Here is a 15899-nt window from a genome sequence, read left to right on the forward strand (position 1 = left end):
GTTTCTGTGGGGTTTTCACAGAGTTGTTCCCACGTGATGATTCCTGGTTTTTTTTCCCACCCTGTGAGTGGTGACTCCTCTCCTCTGCACTTCCACTAAAGGATGGTGTTTGATAGGAGCGTTGGGAACACGTGGTGTGGATCACTTGCTTTGGAAGCCATCAGAGGAGGAAGGGAAAAAAGAGCTGTGGGTACCCATCTGTAAAACCTGACTGCAAACATGGCAAGGGAGGCTGAGCCTGCCTGCTCCAGCTTCCAGACTGGGAGCACCTCCACCTCCCATGGCATGGTCTGTGCTGCATGGAAAGATCCCGGGATCCCAGGCATCGCCAGATGTGGGTGGAGCAGGATGGGATGGGGCATGGAGGGATTCACAAGGGGATAAGTGCATCCATCTGCACCCAGAGCTTGGATCCTGCACTCCCTGCACTCATCTGAATCCAGCTCTTGGATCCTGCACCCACCTGTATCCAGCTCTTGGATCCTGCACCCATCTGCACCCACATTTTGTTCCTACACCCATCTGAGCTCCTGCACCCTCAGCCAGGCCTGGGGTGCCCCCATCCCGAGCTGTGGCTCTGTGACCAGCCATGGCTGTGATTTTGGGAAAAATCCTCACCCCAGCACAGACTCAGGTGTGGAAGAGCTGGTTTTGCCCAGCCCCAGGAGCATCCAGGCTGTCAGGGGACCAGCAGAGCACAGGGATGTGCTGCCTGAAGCAACCAAGAAAGCAAAGAAAATTATTTTTCATCCCTAATTTCAACATAATTTCAATTTGAATTCATTTTAGTGCTTCAGTTTGCAAATGAGGATGAAAAACAATTTCCCAACCGATATTCCATGCTTTTCCCTGTGGGTGCAAACCCTGCAGGGATGATGCACACCCTGCACTATGCCTGGAGCAGGACTCAGTCAAGAGACCTTTCTGTTCCTGGGATACAGGCACTGTTGAAAAAAAAATCCAAGATAAAAGGTGATGGCTTAAATTAGGGAAGAAGAGTTTTGAGGGAAAAAACTAGAGTGCTAAAGGCTTGGCTTGGCACCTGCCATGGCCAAGGGGCTCCAGGCCAGGCTGCCTGGCTGGAGACCAGTTTGATGTGCACAGGGAGGAGCAGGAGGTGGGACCTTGCATGCCTTGGACAAAGGGATGTGAGTCTGAGGTCTGAAGCCTCATCCTTGGCTCTCCTACCTGGGGCAGCCGGAGCTGGGACTGATCCTGCAGGAATGGGATCGTGAGAGATGCAGGGTGGGCTGGGGGAGCGAGGGCTGGGTGTCCTGGTTGGAAATGAAGCTGAGCTGTTTCAGGTTGAGTCCTTCCCTTCAGCAATAACCTGCAGCACAAGGAATGGTTTAAACAGCTGATAATGCTGGAGTGTCCCTGCCCTGCACGTGGAGAGCAGGAGCTGCCCATGGTCAGCCCTGGTTGCAGGCTCCTAATTAAATCCGGGGCCCCACAGTTCCCCTCTCACTCCAAACACTGCTCCTTGATGGATGGCCTCTTGCTCCAGCCCGGGGATGCCAAATCCAGGGAGATTAGAGGAGTTGCTCGGGGAGCGGGAGCTGAGCGCCAGGGCTGATGCTGAGCTGATAATGAGCCCTGAGCCCAGACTAAACATGGCAGGGGGCTGCCAGCCCCTTCCCCAGAGGGGCCCTGCGGGGTGTGCTGGCTGCTCTTCCGCAGGGGTTGGTGCTGTGCCCGACACTGCCGGCTCTGCCCGGGCATTCCGGAACGTTGGCACGTGCTGGAGGAGGAGATGGGGCACGGCCAGGCAGGGCTTGGTGGGGGATCTGCCTGGCCAGTACAGACCATCCCAAGCAGCATCCCAGGGCATCCCAGGCATCCCAAACTCCTCTCACAGGGTGATGGTCCCGCCTTGTCCCTGTCCAGTGCTGCCATCCTGTTGGGAATGACATCATTCCCACACTGGCTTTGGCACTGGCCGCTTGGCCGCGGCTGCTGGCCCAGGAACAGAGAGAGGATGGTCTGGGCATGCAGGGATGGCCAGATGGGATCACAGGGTGGGAGGAAAGGTGCAGCTTTCAAGCCCTTTTTGTTCCCCTTCTCTGATACAGCTCAGCATCCCGCCAGATCCTCCTGTGCTGGAGTGGCTCAGGGATGCCAAGGTCCACGTTGGCAGAGCCCAAAGTCTCCAAGCTTTGCATCAAGCCCTGGGAGGTCCCAGAATGGTTTGGGTTGGAAGGGGCCTTAAAGCCCATCCCATTCCACCCCCTGCCATGGGCAGGGACACTTTCCACCAGCCCAGGTTGCTCCAAGCCCCGTCCAACCTGACTGGGCTCCTTGGACCCTCTTCATCCTTCTGTGGGAAGGGTGGGAGAAGCCCTCAATCCCAAACCTGCCCCCCTGCACCCAGAAGATGGGTGTTCTCCAGCATTCCAGGCCAGGAGAAGACACTCTAAGGCCGACAAGAGCCGTGCCCTCTGCTCCCACCACATCCCACAGCCTCCCACCCTGGGCAGCAGGAGCCACTGGTGCAGAGAGGAGCATCGGGGAGGGAAAACTGGGCTGAAATATCTCTCCTGGTCTGAGCCAGCAAAACCAAATAACAGCGAAGCAGCAGCAAAATAGGATTTATAATACCCTCAGCTTTACTCTCCAATTTCAGCTTTGAAGATGAATGTTTGCTGCGCTGTTATTCATTTATACATTATTTTTCCTATCTCCTGAGGGACACTGTGCTTCCCAACACACACACACACACACACACTCACTGCATTTACTTCTCTTTTTAAAAATCATACCAGTTCTGCTCAGCGTTCCTGAGCATTCCTGTGCCCTTGTGTAATGACCCATCCTGAAGTGTGGGCAACAGGGCAGGGAGGGGATTCTGCCCCTCTGCCCCCTCAGGCAAGACCCCCCTGCAGAGCTGCCTCCAGATATGGGGAACAACATGAGAAGGACATGGAGCTGCTGGAGAGAGTCCAGAGGAGGCCACGGAGCTGCTCCCAGGGCTGGAGCCCCTCTGCTCTGGAGCCAGGCTGGGAGAGCTGGGGGGGTTCACCTGGAGAAGAGAAGGATCCAGAGAGAGCTGAGAGCCCCTTGCAGGGCCTAAAGGGGCTCCAGGAGAGCTGGAGAGGGACTGGGGACAAGGGATGGAGGGACAGGACACAGGGAATGGCTTCCCACTGCCAGAGGGCAGGGTTAGATGGGATATTGGGCAGGAATTCTTGGCTGTGAGGGTGGGGAGGCCCTGGCTGCCCTTGGATCCCTGGAAGTGTCCAAGGTTGGACCAGTTTGAACAGGGTTTGGAGCAATCTGGGATAGTGGGAGGTGTCCCTGCCCATGGCAGGGGCTTGGAACGAGATGAGCTTTAAGGTTCTTTCCAACCCAGACCATTCCATGATCCCATGATTCATTCTCTGATCTCAGGAGACGCAATCCCTGCAGTGCAGGTCCCTGCCAGGTGAGTAATTGCTCCGGAGTCCACAAAGCCACAGAGTTATTGTGAAATTTTCCAAGGTGCTTGTGCTCAGGTGGCTGTGGCTCCCCAGGCAAAGGGCTGCCAGGCCCCTGGGCGTGGGGCTGAGGACATGCTCCCCTGGGAACACCCCCTCCCCACGGCACGGGCACTTCTCCCGCGAGGTGCCGTGTGAGCCGACTGTGTCAGATCCGGGGGCGATAAAACGGGTGTAATGTTGTGTTGCAAAAGGAACAATGAATGTAAATGAGTTGGAGAGGGTTTTATTATTAAAGGGAAGATGGATAGTTCAGCTATCTGGTGTGGGAAAAGCCGGTGTCCTTATTAAATGTAATTATCTGCAGCGCTAATAAAAGCCTGCAGATCTCCCCGGGTCAGGCCGCTCTCCGCTCCCCCCGCGCAACCAAACGCTAATAAGGAGCAGCTGGAAGAGCCTGAAGAGGAGTTCAGAGGAGATGCCCATCACACCAAGCACTTGCTAATTGCTGCTCGAGGAGAACACGGAGCCCATCAGGGCGGCTGCTCAACTGGCCGTGCAGGATGAGGAGCTCCGAGCCGTGGCGAGGGGCTGGAACAGCGGCGGCGATGGAGGAGGGAGGTGCTTTTCCCACAGCGCGTATGGGAATCGTCACCCCCCTGCCCTTGTGTCCGGCTCCTGCAGCTTCAGGGAGACGCTCGGCTGCTCCTCCTGCTCCTGCTCCTCCTGCCTTGCCCCGGGATGCTGCTGGTGCAATAACAGCGCCGCTGACCTCAAAGGGATGAGAACAAAAGCCGGGATGCGGAGGGGAGGAGGCATCATCCCAAATGAGATGCTTCGGAGTGCTTTGATCTGCTATTGTTTTAATTAATGCCTCTAATAAGAATGGGAGATTCTGGATAAAGGATCCCTGGATCATCAATTTAATGAGCTTTCCCTTTGGAGGAGCTGTGAGCAAGGCTGCTGGTCCGGCTTGGAAACTTCCCAGCAGCGTCAGCGCGGGCTCGGCCGTCCTGGGAAAGCTGCGGGAGCGGAGAGCAAGCAGGGACAAGGGCTGGGAAAACAAACACCCTTTCCCAGCTTTCCCTAAGGAAGCACAAACCAATGCAGTCTCCTTTGCTTTTAAGGGATGCTTCCAACCTGGTCTCCTGGAGCTTCCACAGGCTGGAGAAAAACCTCCAGGAAACCCAAATGATGCTTTTTGGAGACCAGCACGAAAAGAGGGGCTGGAACAGGGACAGGCAGAGCTCTGCAAAAGCTGAGAAGGCCCCACATGCTCAGCCTCCAGTTCATGATTCCCTGGGACTCCTCCCTGCCAGAAAGGGGGATGTCTGGGGGGATGCCCAGTCACCCCAGTCAGGCGCTGGGGAGAGGGGAGCAGGGACCACCTGGCTGCTTGACTGGAACCAGGAGTCACACTCCTCACTCTCATTATTGCTCCAGTGGAATAATTGCTGTTAAAAGTCTTCTCCTGGTTGCAGAGGTTGCGGCCCTGGGACGGGCAGAGGGACATCCAGTGCCCACATCACCCCCATCCCCTCCACGCTCAGCCCCAGTGCTCCACGAGTGCCAGGGGGTGGCACACACATGCCCAGGATGCAGCTGACCCGGCAGACCCCCACATTCCCGGGCAGTGTTTTCCAATCCGAGCCCGGCTGTTTCCCTGGGTGGTAAATAACAGAGCACGGGAGCTGTGCCACTGATCCTGTGGGAAGGGTGGGCATTTCAGCTGGAGAAGGCTTGCTTTCAGTTTTGCCTGACCAAGGAATAAATAGAGGGAATTTTCCCCCCCACACACACGTGTCTATCTGTAATTTCAGGGTGGGAAGTTGTCATTTTTCTGCTGGCAGCGTTTGCTGTCAATTCTCAGGGATGTCATCAGAGCCACAGGACTCGGGCCAGCTCCCATCAAAGCCCATGGAAATGACTTTCTGCTTCCCACAGCCTCACCAGGGATGGATTTGGCTGTCGTGCAGCTGCTCCAGAACACGGGGTGAATTCAGGGTGCTCCATAAATAATTACCATTAACAGCAAGGCCTGGCACACGTCTCCTCAGGTCCTCGCTGGCTGCCAGAGCCCTTAACCTGCCTTGGCTCTCCAGCAGGATGGCACCCAAGGCACCTGGTGAGTGATCTGAGAGCTGACCACGGGTCTCACAGTGCTGGTGCTGCCCAGGTTGGGATGTCCTCACGAAAGCAGGAACCTTTCTCCCTCCAAAAACTTAGATTCTCGTCGCACAGTTCCTGGGGTCTCTTCTGAAACATCTCTTCCCAGAGACACCCCAATCCCCAACAGCCTCACCCGGCACAGGAAATCCCTTTGGCCACTGAACCTGCTGTCTTGTGGCGGCACAAACCTCTTCCTAACAGTGGCAAAGGTCTAATTTTAGACCCAGGTGGCTTTCTTGGGCTGGTCCCTTTTACACCCAGCTGTGCTTTTTGGGCTGGCAGGGACAGCAGGAGGACGAGATGAAAGGTGGGGGGCTGTGAGTTCCCTCTGTGCTCTGCTGTGTGCTCTGGGGGCTGGAGGGGCTGCAGAGGATGGGAGGAGAGGATGCTGAGCCTCCTTCATCCCCAGCCCCACGGCAGGTCCTGTCGTTGGAAGGGAGCGCTGGGTTGAGCTAATGGTTATAAAAAATTCCTTCTGGCACCTTCCCCCTCTGCAGATGAGGAAGGAAAGCTGATTTTTTTTGCAGTTTCATTTACTGGAGGCTGAAAGATTCCTGTACAGGGCTGGCTCCCTGTCCTCCAGCTAGTTAGAGCGCAATCCTGCCTAAATTGTCTTTTTGATAACTGTTCTGGCTGCAAGAACAGAGGTTCCTGTGGGGAATTCACACAGGGCTGCCTCCCGCTCCCCCATCCTTCATATTGCAATATTGCTCTTTACCCAGCAGAAGATATTCCTAATCGGCTCCACGGAAAGCAATAAAGCCTCTTCAACACTTCATTGGCTCTGACATTTAAGGCGGGCGGTGGGAGCACAGGTGGAGGAAGGGGCTCCCCGACCCCTGTGGGGTGTGGGATGGGGGTGCTGTGGGGAGGTGGGTGCTGGTATCCTGTGGGGCACTGCTGCAGCCTCTGGGGCACCACTCTGGCTTATGGGGTATCGTTCTGTCTGTCTTATGGGGCAGAATTCCAGTGTGGGGCAGAATTCCATCTGATGGGGCATCACTCTGTCCATCTTAAAGGGCACTGCTCCATTGTAAAGGGCATCACTCCATCCATCCATCTTATGGGGCATCACTCCATCTTAGGAGCATTATTTGTCTTATGGGGCATCACTCCAACTTATGGGGCACAATTCCAACTTATGGACCACTCCATCACTTCCTTCCTCTTATGGGGCATCACTCCCTCTTTTGGGCCATCACTCCCTGTGGGACACATCTTCAGGATGTCTCTGCAGCACCCCACAGCACCCCACAGCACCCCAGCACTGCAGGCAGCCCCGCCCCATCCAGGCCCCGCGTGTTTCCCGCGTGGCTGCAACTCCCTGGGTCCCTCCCTCCGTTCGTGACCCCCCTCCCCTTTCCCCCTCCTCGAGCTCCCGTTGGAGGGCTGCAGGCTCTGCCCCGGCTGGAATGGCTCAGTTTTACGAGGCAGTGACTGCAGCCGGAACCGTTGCCTCCGAGCCCTGGGAGGATTGGAGCTGGAGCAGGAGCAGCGTGCTGAGCATCCTGGCACGGCGCCTCTGCTCCTATAAAGCGTCATGTTTCCAAATGGGTAATTACTGCTCTGGGATTTATGCAGTACTTCCTCTAAGTGGTTGTGTGGGCTGCCATTCCTCGATGAATTAAAAAAGAAAAAAGAAAAAAAATAGAAGAGAAAAAGAAGGATACAAAATAAAAGGAGCCTGATGCAGTAGTGGTGAGGCGAGGGCAGAAATGAGCTCAGTGTGCTCTGCCCTTACCTGGCAATAATGGGAAAGTGCTCTTTCAATTGAGCTGTTCCATTCTTTTGCCCTGAGCTATGAGAAGTAGATTGGATGAAAATTATCAGGCTCCCTGTCTAGAATAAATATTCTTGAAATGGAGCAAGTCATAAATAAGCGAGCAGCAATATCCTGGGTTATGAAGATATAATTTCTATCTTTAATAGCTGAGTAGGCCCCGGGGACTGTCTGGAAGTGGCCTGCCTGGCCCCAGTATTGATGAGGGGAAAAATACAAACAAGCAAAAAGGAGCTTTTGTTTCTTTAACCCTGAAATTATTGATACTTGGAGGGAAATAACGAGGTGCTGCGGCCCGAACGTGTGTCTCCATCGCCGCGGAGGGCAGTGAGCTGCTCCAGTGGGATTAGCCAGGCTCAGCCCCTGGTTTATCCCTTGGGAAGGTGGCCCCAGGCTCCCACCAGAGCCCTGCGGCTGCTGGTGGTGCCGTGGCAGCATCCCTGGCATCGGGATGGTGCTGATGGCAGATCTCTGTGTGGGGACACGCGGGACAGGAGGGCACGGGGAGCTGGCAGAGCAACGGGGATGTTCCCCACCTTTGAGCAAGGGATGGGGGAGAGCACCCTGCACCAGAGAGAGTTTAATAGAATATAAGTATTTATTCACAGAGGGAATTCCATAAAATACAGGTGTTTATTTCCAGAGCTGCCACTGGCCCCGCCTTAGGAACCCACAAGGTGGGACGATAATTAATAAGAGTTGACGGGATGAAGCTCCAATTTTGATGGGATTAGTCTTAATGGTTTTATTTTTAAAAGCCATTTAATTACTAATCAGCTCTCCCTTACAAGCTGATACGTGCTGGGGCTGTTTAAAGCAGTCTGTGAGGGGGCTTTGCTGGCGGGCAGCTGGGATGGCTCTCAGAGCTTCTTAAAAATGTCCTGCTTTTCCCGGTCCCTGCTGAGCCATCTGTGCCCATGGCATCGCCCTGTCCCAGGGGCTGGATGGGATGGGTGGACCTGTGCCATAGCCAACAGCCCTGGAAGTGTCCAAGGCCAGGCTGGACGGGGCTTGGAGCAACCTGGGCTGGTGGAAGGTGTCCCTGTCCATGGCAGGGGGTGGCACTGGATGGGCTTTAAGGTCCCTTCCAACCAAACCAATCTGGGATTCTGTGATCCCATTAGGGGGTTTGGGGTCAAATGGATCACTCAAAGGACTGGTGCTCCCAACCCTGGTGCTCCCCACTCCCCCAGCCAAGCCCAGCCCTTTCATTTATAACACCACAGCAGCCGTCCCTTAATCTTTTAATTACACGGAGTGACACGGGTGAAATAACTCCTTTCATTTCTGAGCCACTGACATGATTAAGAACCAAAGTCGACTGTTTTGGGAAGAAAATGGTGTAAATTGCCCATCGTGTGAGATCTGTATCACCTTGCAGGCGAGCGGGGGAGCGGTGAATCCATCACCCGGGCCCTGCCGGGGGACCAGCGCGCCGTTATTAAATTATATGTTTTTTAAAAAAGCCGACACAACGATCTGTTTCGTACCAGTAAATATGTGATTTACATTTAATTCTGAGTAACCTTTCCACGGCCAGCGAGGTGTGAAGGAATTTAATGACACAAAGCCACGTTTATGAAGAGCCCATTCATATTCATTAGGCTCACGCATTAACAACCCTGCCGGTGACACCTCCCCAGCACGGCCCCTATTGCTGCAGTTTGTGGGGGGCTAAGAGGGAGTGAGGGCTGGCATCGAGCCCCCTGCACAGACAAACCCACTGAAAACATCACCCAAAACAGAGAGAAATGAAAGCAGGGCTGGAAATCGGACATTCCCAGGTCTGGCACCACGAAGGGCTGGTTTGCAGAAAGGCTCCTTCTGGTTCAGAGGGATTTGGGATGAGAAATGGAGGCCTGGAGAGGAAGATCTTTATGCCCATGATGTTCAGGAAGGAAGATGTGTTGAGGTCACTGATCACCTTCTTTAAAGCACCCAAAAATCAGGAGGCAAGGGAAAAGCCACCCAGCCCACATCAACATGTTGCAGCTCCATCGTTCTGGAGCACGTGGAACTTGAGGTGCCCTGTATGAGGCTCAGGGAGGTGTGGGTCACTGCCATGGAAGTGGCAGCTGGAATCATAGAATCATAGAACCATTAAGGTGGGAAAAGCCCTCTGGGATCACTGAGTCCAACCATTCTCCCAGCACTGCCAAGGCCACCATTAAACCACGTCCCCGAGGGCCACACCCACACAGCTCTTGAACACTTCCAGGGAAGATGATCCTACCACATCCCCAGACAGCCTGGTCCAGTGCCTGGTCCAATGCCTGACCACCCTTTCAGTGATGAAATTTTCCCTAATATCCAATCCAGTTAACCAGTCCAGCCTTAGGGCAACTTCTCTCATGGGATGAAGGGAGTCTCCTGGGATCCCCCAGCTGGGCCCAGGCTCATCAGTACTTAACACACAAAAAACACACTCCATGAGGAAATTAAAACGTGGTTGGCATCAGAATCTGTCCTGCCAGCCCCTGCCTGATGGCAAAGCAAATGAACCACAACTGGCTGCACTGAGGAACAATCGGGTGTATGAGGGTGCCATAAGCACATAATCAAAGCAGAGGCTCTCTGTGCCCCTGGGCAACCCTGCCACGGGCACCAGGACACGGACACAGCAGCTGGAAGGGACCAGGGGCATCTCCCTGGTGCTCAGAGTGAACAGTGCCAGGAGGAAGCCGGTGCTCATCCTACGCCAGAGAAAATATTTGGCTTTAAAGCCTTCCAAAGCAGCAGGTGATGGCTCGGGAAGTGCAAAGGGAAGCAGCCCCTGTGCTGTGGGGAGCCCTGAGTGCCTCAGTGACCTTGGGAGGGCAGTTTGTTTTTCCAGTTTCTTCTCTTCATCCCAAGAGAGTCTCGTGCTGCCCTCAGTGGGAGCTGGGGTGTGAAACCCTGGAGGTACCAAGGGAGAGGCAGGCAGTGCCTGCCCTTGGCTGAGCCCCCACCCTGCCTGCACCCCCCTGGCAGGGGCACCCTTAGCCCCCATGGTCCTGGGAGTGGTTTTATCCCCTGGCAGTGGTTTTATCCCCCTGGCTCCAGCCCCAACTGCTGTAAAGGGGGGTGGGTGGGTGGCTGTGCCCACCCTGGATATCCCCAATCCCTCCTCACATCATCCCAGCACCATCCCCTCATCCCTCACCCATCCCAGCAGCCCCACAGAGGCTCCTGTCACCCTCCTGTCCTCCTCCCTCCCTTCAAAGCCTCAGCGTTTTCCTGCTACCCCCTGATAAGAAAATAATTCCCCTTCCCTTCTGTCCATCTCCTCGGAGGTGTTTATTGAAGCATTTTTTTTTCTCCTTTAAGCATTTTTTTTTTTTGGCACCCTGATGCTCCCTGGGCACCCCTGGCCCTGTGGGGCTGCCAGCTGTCCCCTTCCTCTCCCTGATGGATGGACCAGAACCCTCTCCAGCAACAGGATCGTGCTTTTCCTGCTGAACGTTGCTTAAAATCCAGCAGAAAGAGTAAAAATGACCCTTTGCAGTGCACAAACACCCCCCAGGGCCCAGCTGCCGGTACAGTGAGGGCAGAGAGAGGTGACCCAGCACCACTGATGGGCGAGTGATCCATATTTACCAACCCTCATCCCGGGAAAAACACCTTTTAGAGCCGATGACATTGTGACATGCCCACTCAGAGCAGGGAGAAGTGTCTTACGGGTTGCCTGTGCTGCAAATGAAACATTAATTAATTTACCAGCAGGAAGGATATAAATAACTAAATCAGATGGTGCGACTTATTCATGAGGTCCTGATGGAAGGCAATTGTTATTCCTGGCTGTGCAGGTTAATGAACACGCTCTCCTTTTCCCAGCATCACATGCTAAAAATACAAGCAGGCCAAGCCTTGCCTTGTGGGTCCCATCCCCCCCATCCCACGGCCCCAGGGGGGTCCCAGCACAGGGAGCCCTCGGGGGCACCCACGCCTGGGGCTGGGGGGGCAGGGGTGGATTTGGGGACTGGAAGGAGAAATGTGCAGGAGTGGAAGGGAAGATGTTCCCAATGGCCAGAAATTCAACCTGGTCTGAACACCCCTTCCCTGGATGGGGTGCAGGGAATCGTGGAGTCATTGAATCATGGGATGGTTTAGGCTGGGAGGGACCTTACAGACCATCTTTTTCCATACCCCTGCCATGGGCAGGGACACCTTCCACTGGCCCAGGTTGCTCCAAGCCCTGTCTAATCTGGCCTTGGATACTTCCAGGGATCCAGGGGCAACCACAGCTTCTCTGGAAATTCCATCCCAGCCCCTCACCACCCTCACAGCCAGGAATTCCTTCCCAATATCCCATCTCTCCCAGCCCTCTGGCAGTAGGAAGCCATTCCCTGTGTCCTGTCCCTCCATCCCTTGTCCCCAGTCCCTCTCCAGCTCTCCTGGAGCCCCTTTATACCCTGGAAGGGGCTCTCAGGTCTCCCCGGATCCTTCTCTTCTCCAGGTGAACCCCCCCAGCTCTCCCAGCCTGGCTCCAGATCTCTCTCACAGGCAGAGTTTATTATTTAGGATTTAACTAAATCAGGGCTCCTGAAGTTTTAGCTTTATGGTGTCCCTCTTTTCTCATGAGGCTGGGGAGACATTGTGCTACCAAGCCTGGTGCAATGTCAGCTGTGAATATGCAGGAATGTGCTCTCTGAGACTCATGGACCTGCTGCAGAGGATGTTTGGTTGTTGGTCAGAACACCCCAGTGAGGTTGTGCTCACGGGGTCCTGGTTAAATCCAGGGACATTCCTGTGCCAAGTGAGGGCCTTGTGGCAGGAGCAGCCCCCTCTCCTGCTCCCTGCTCTGTCCCTCGGAGCCACAGCAGCTCCCACTCTGGCTCTGGCAGATCCTGCCTTGCTTCCCCTCGAGCAGAGATTTTCCACAATGTGCTGCCTTTTCATTTGCCAGTGCTTAAAAGGATTGGAAAGATTAGGAGATTTCAATTTAGCAGCAGGCAGGCAGTATGTCAGGCAGCTTCCTGCTCCAGAACAACATGCCCTCATCAATAACACCAGCCCTCAGCCACGAAAATGCTCGAAGGTGAAAACACGATTTTTTTTTTTAAAAAAAGGAGGAACTAAAGAAAAACAAAGCTCCGGAGCCCCAGCCACCTCTGCTTTCAGTTTCTGAGGGTGTGAAGCTCAAACTGCTGAAATTGAAGCAGATGCTCAGCCTGTGCTCCCTGAGTTTATCAAAAATCCTGGTTTGGTTTGCCCAGCTCGAGGGGCTGCTCGTGGAGAAAGAGGAAAGCTGGAAATTCGAGGTGGTGGGTATGCAGGCAGCTGGAGAGTGGGATTGAGCCACACTGATCCGCATCCCTCGGGATGGGAGAGGGGCCTGAGCATCCCTCAGGATGGGAGAAGGGCTTGAGCATCCCTTGGGGTGGGAGATGCACCCCAGCATCCCCCAGCCTGGGAGTGATGCCTCAGCATCCCTCATCCCAGGAGTGGTACCCCAGCATCCTGCAGCCTGGGAGCATCCATCAGCCTGGGAGAGGTACCTCAGCTTCCCCCAGCCTGGGAGAGATACCTCAGCTTCCCCCAGCCTGGGAGAGGTACCTCAGCTTCCCCCAGCCTGGGAGAGGTACCTCAGCTTCCCCCAGCCTGCTCAGCATCCCCCAGCTCTGCAAGCAGCCCCCCAGCCTCCCCCATCCTGGGAGCTGTACCCCATCCTCCCCCAGCCCGGGACAGTGTCCCAGTGTCCCCCAGCCCACAGCAGTGTCCCAGTGTCCCAGTGTCCCCCAGCCCAGGGCAGTGTCCCAGTGTCCCCCAGCCCAGGGCAGTGGCCCAGCCCTGCAGCTGCACATGCCCTGGCAGTTATTAAAACGTGTAGCTCAGCCAGGGCCCGCGATCAGCTCCGAGATATCATTGTCAGCCGCCGTAGCGTGACTTTTTTTTCCTTCTCTCTTTTCCCTTTGATTGGAATGGAGCCTCCTGGGAGACGTGAACTCATCGCAAATGGCTTCCCAGGGATGGGAGCAAATGAAATGTAACAAATCTCCATTTGCAATTTTGGGGGCACGTGACTGGAATGGGAATGGGGCCGGCGGAGCTGAGCTCTGCCTCGGTGCGTTACCAGCAGTCAGTGGCTGCTGCCTGCTAAAATAAACCCTTTATCACCTTCATCCTTCATTTCCAGTGCAGCTAAATAACACAGCAAAATGGCACAGCCCGGCCCACTCAGCCCAGGACTTTGGCTTCCCAGCAGGGGCGTGAGGGAGAAGATTTTATTCCGGTTTCCCTCAGAGCTCTACAACCCCCTGTTCAAAAAGGACGATTTAGGGGGTTGTTGTGGTGTGGAAAAGCTTTCATGGGGGTGCAGAGCTCCCATGCCTGGTGAGCTCTGTGCATGCCCTGGGCCATGCCATGTCTTGTCATGCCATGCCAGGTGTTGTCATGCCATGCCATGCCATGCTACATCAACCCCTTCCAAGGCCCCCTCAGTTCCAGCTGTTCTCTCACACATCTCTCCCCACCACAGCTCCCTGTGGCTTCACCTGGGACACCACTGGAGTCTCCCTGTGCCCAGATTCCAGCATTTCTCCCTCAGTTAGGCCATTCCCCCCGGTGGGTAGAGCTGAAGCCACCCCTCAGCACAGCCTGGCAGGGGACAGTGCCCATCCCATGGCACAGCCCGTGCTGCTCCATCAGTGCTGATGGGCACGGGGCTGCTCCAGCTGCACCACAGCATTCCAGGATGGGGGGGTTGGTTTGTTTTCTATCCTCCTCGCAGGAGCAGTTGCCTCTGTGGCTCCTCTGGAAGGCTGAGGAGCTCCGACCTCGGGGGGTTAACACCTTGTGGAGTTACAGAGTTTCATGTTCTTGCAGCAGAACAGAGACTTTGCCCCCCAGTTGCTGCCCAGTTGCTGCCCAGTCTCTGCTGGTGATGTTGGTGTTTGACTTCCGGAACACCAAGCTCAGTGTTAAAAGATACAATAGAGAAAAGTAAGTTTTGTTGGATAATGGGAAGAAATTGTTTCCTGTGAGGGTGGGCAGGCCCTGGCACAGGTTTCCCAGAGAAGCTGTGGCTGCCCCTGGATCCCTGGAAGTGTCCAAAGCCAGGTTGGACGGGGCTTGGAGCCACCTGGGATAGCGGGAGGTGTCCCTGCCCATGGCAGGGGTGGGACTGGATGGGCTTTAAGGTCCCTTTCCACCAAAACTATTTGATGATTCTATGAAAAAAAGAAATCCTTTCTGGCCTATAACCTTCAGAAGAACATCCTGGGCGTGCCTGGACCTGGGTCTCCATCCCACCAGAAGAGGGATCTGGCCCACAGGGTGTGCACGTGCTGGGCACAGAGCTCTGGGCTCATCCTGTGCTGCTCTGGGGTTTATTTGTTATGGATTTCACTGGGAATGTTGATGATCAGTGCCATTTGTGTCCTTCTCCCTGTCACCCCACGGAGCTCAGCTGGGTACAGGGGGCCCAGCTTACCCTTGAATCCCACCTCAGCATCTCCAGCCATCAGGTGACCTCTCCTGGTGTGATCCAGGTGTGGGTTTGGGTCCAGACTCGGGTTATTTGCTGTCAGACCCCACAGACCCCCCCACGGACCCCCTGCAGTCCTGGTGCTGTGCAGGTCTGTGCCCACAGATCTGATTTCTTTTTGATTCCTTGTGATTGACAAACCTTCACTGTGTGGGCCTGAGGCTTTGGGTTGGTTTTGGCTTGTTTTATAAATATCCAGGCGGCTTTGGCAGCCGAATGGAAATGCTGAGCCTGACGAGTAACAGATGTAATTTTACAGGAGCATTAACTGATCCACGGGGTTAAGTAGATGTGAACACAAACACAGAAGTCCCTGGGTCTGCGTGCTCTGCCTGGGAAAACCCCATCCTACCCCAATTACTCATGTCCTGCCCTGCTGGTGGTGCCTCTCCATTTGAGCTCTAATTCTTCACACCCACGATGGGGCCACCTTTGCTCTGGGGGCACATTCCCAGGGGACAGCGGGGTCATCCATGAGGGACCCAGCCAGGGAACCACCCCAGGACCCAGCCAGGCTGCAGGTGTGGTGTGGGCAGGAGGTGCAGGCAGGTCCCACCTGGGGATGCTCCCGGGTGTGGGGTCCTGTGGGAGGGAAGGGGTGGAACTATTCTTGTCAGGAGGGCTCTGGGGCAGGCAGGGGAGGCAGGTAGGTGACTCTGGGACATCTGGGGGATCTCCTGGTGGGAGGATATGGAAGTGAAGGGTGGCAGAGAGGGGCTGCAGCCAACCCTCCCTCCAGGGCATTTCTGCCGCTGGGGATGCAGCTTTTCCTGCAGCAACCCTTGCAGAGCAGTGATGGGATGTGTGCTCTGCTGGAGGATGGAGCAGCTCATGGGATCAGGGGGCTGCCCTGGGTTTGGTGTCAGTCCCTTGCACCCGTTGGGAGGCCTTAGGGCCAGGGTCAGCCGTGGGACGAGCTGTGCCAGGCTGTGCCAGGCTGTGCCAGGGAAGGGAGGGTGTTTCTCCACTTCTTTATTTTCCAGGAGGAGAGTTAATTTTAGCAGAACAAACAGAGGAGGAAGGCTGTGCTAATGAGACACAGATGAATCTCGCTGGCTCCCGGGGTGTCCGG

This window comes from Chiroxiphia lanceolata, chromosome 12 (genome assembly GCF_009829145.1).
Source record: "Chiroxiphia lanceolata isolate bChiLan1 chromosome 12, bChiLan1.pri, whole genome shotgun sequence".
Taxonomy (NCBI): Eukaryota; Metazoa; Chordata; class Aves; order Passeriformes; family Pipridae; genus Chiroxiphia; species Chiroxiphia lanceolata.